This window comes from Rhagoletis pomonella, unplaced genomic scaffold (assembly GCF_013731165.1).
Source record: "Rhagoletis pomonella isolate Grant_MI unplaced genomic scaffold, Rhpom_1.0 Rhpom_scaffold_00004, whole genome shotgun sequence".
NCBI lineage: Eukaryota > Metazoa > Arthropoda > Insecta > Diptera > Tephritidae > Rhagoletis > Rhagoletis pomonella.
In genome coordinates this window covers 79923627-79926286 of record NW_023458558.1, presented here as the reverse complement: position 1 = coordinate 79926286, position 2660 = coordinate 79923627, and positions in this window count along the sequence as shown.

The window sequence follows — 2660 nt, the reverse complement described above, 5'->3', positions numbered from 1 at the left end:
AAAACCGAAATAATGCATGCATGCACAATTTCAGTTCAAAACCGAAATAATGCATATGGCTAAAACCGAAATAAAGCATACATGCACAGTTTCGGATGAAAACCGAAATAATGCATATGTAAAAGACGAAGGTATGCATACATGCACAGTTTCGGTTGAAAACCGAAATAATGCATATAACAAAAACCGAAATAATGCATGCATGCACAGTTTCGGTTGAAAACCGAAATAATGCATATGAAAAACCCGAAGTAATGCATACATGCACAGTTTCGGTTGAAAACCGAAATAATGCATATGAGAAAATACCGAAATTATGCATATGCATACTTTCGTTTTAAAAGCGAAATAATGCATATGAAAAAAAAACGAAGTAATGCATACATGCACAGTTTCGGTTTAAAACCGAAATAATGCATATGGTAAAAACCGAAATAAAGCATACATGCACAGTTTCGGTTGAAACCGAAATAATGTCTAAAGGCACAGTTTCCATATGCGCAATTTCGGTGCCCCACTACAATCAACTACAAACACTTCTGGACCAGAATTCCTTAAAATTGAAGCTGTAGCTGTAAAAAGCTTTATATGAGTTTTTAAGAAAACGCATTACGCACTTATTTTTCATCTTAACCAAAAATTTACAAAACTACAATCAACTACAAACGATTCTGGACCAGAATTCATTAAAATTGAAGCTGTAGCTGTAACAAGCTTCATATGAATTTTTTTTTAAACGCATTAAGCACTTATTTTTCAACTAAAAAAAAAATTTTAAAAACTACAATCAACTACAAATGATTCTGGATCATAATTCAGTAAAACTGAAGCTGTAGCTGTAAAAAGTTTCATATAAATAAAAGAAAAACGCATTAGGCACTTATTTTTTAACTAAAAAAAAAATGTAAAACTACAATCAACTACAAACGCTTCTGGACCAGAATTCCTTAAAATTGAAGCTGTAGCTGTAAAAAGCTTTATATGAATTTAAAAAAAAAACGCATTGCGCACTTATTTTTCTACTTAGCAAAAAATTTAAAAAACTACAATCAACTACAAACGATTCTGGACCAGAATTCATTAAAATTGAAGCTGTAGCTGTAACAATCTTCATATGAATTTTTTCTTAAACGCATTAAGCACTTATTTTTCAACTAAAAAAAAAAATTTTTAAAACTACAATCAACTATAAATGATTCTGGACCGTAATTCATTAAAACTGAAGCTGTAGCTGTAAAAAGTTTCATATAAATTAAAAAAAAAAACGCATTAGGCACTTATTTTTCAACTAAAACAAAAAAAATGTAAAACTACAATCAACTACAAACGCTTCTGGACCAGAATTCATTAAAATTGAAGCTGTATTTTGCAACTAAAAAATTTGTTTTAAAACTACAAACGATTCTGGACCTGAATTCGTTAAAATTGAAACTGTAGCTATAAAAAGCTTCATATGAATTTAAAAAAAAACGCATAACGCACATATTTTTCAACCACAAACAAAAAGAAACTTACTACAATCCTCCAGAGAGTTAAATCTATCATATTCTAGGTATTTTATCAAAATGCATCAAGGTCGGGTGCCAACTTCACGGAGCTTAAAAGTTTGCAACCAACTGCAGTTAAGTGAACTTTTTAATCAAAGGGTCTGATAAAATTGCAAATATACAAACAAATTTTGTTTTTGGTTTTTAAGCTTTAATTTTAATGAGATAAAATCTGTCGAATATGACATGCACTTTTCAACATGTGACAACGTTCCAATAAAAATAAGAAATCGTCAAAGGTTGCAAAAAACTTTCGACATTCGATGGCCGTTGTGTATGATTTGCGTTCCATATGTTTCGGCTCCGTTTGGTTAATAGAAATCGAATTGTTATACATACATTTGTAGAAGTAGAATAGTTGAACCAACACAACTTTTAAAAAATTCGACAAACCGAATATATCCCACCGGTTAATTAGCATGCAAATGGTTACTATTCGGTTAACCGAATAATAGAATAATTTTTTGAAAAATATAACAAAGGTATCTACATACTTACACACTCTATAAATATTTCCCATTATTGGTGGTGGAATACTTTTACTCATCGTTGCTCCTCGACGACTGTAATTTATTCGATCGGAGATTGCAAAGGATGGCCGCCTGACTAGGAACATAAAAATTGCCCTTTAATTACTGCATCGACAGTATCTAAACGGTTGTATCTGGCGTTACGATGGATGCCTGGAATACAGGAGCTAATATGAACGTGCATATAAAGATTTACCATGCGTACATATGTATATTGGCAGGCATAGCACTGCAACTTTGGTCAATGCTTGCAACGTCTGCACCAGGAAATACAAATACATCCGCCACACAAATATGAATATTTGTACATACATATGTACACATGTAAATACGTACATATGTAAATATAACACACGTTCTTCAAAACTCAAAATTTCCGATTCGTCAGAAAATATAAAGACCGATTTCTATGCACATGGTAATCATACGATGAAGTTTTTTTTTGCAGCTTCTTATGTATAGATCAGGGCTCGAATCGTAACATCCGTTCACGGATCGAAAACGATACGAAAGAAAATTACGTGATACGTCAGGCAGTATAAACTAAATGGGACAAAGAGTACGTTCACGTATGTCATAATCC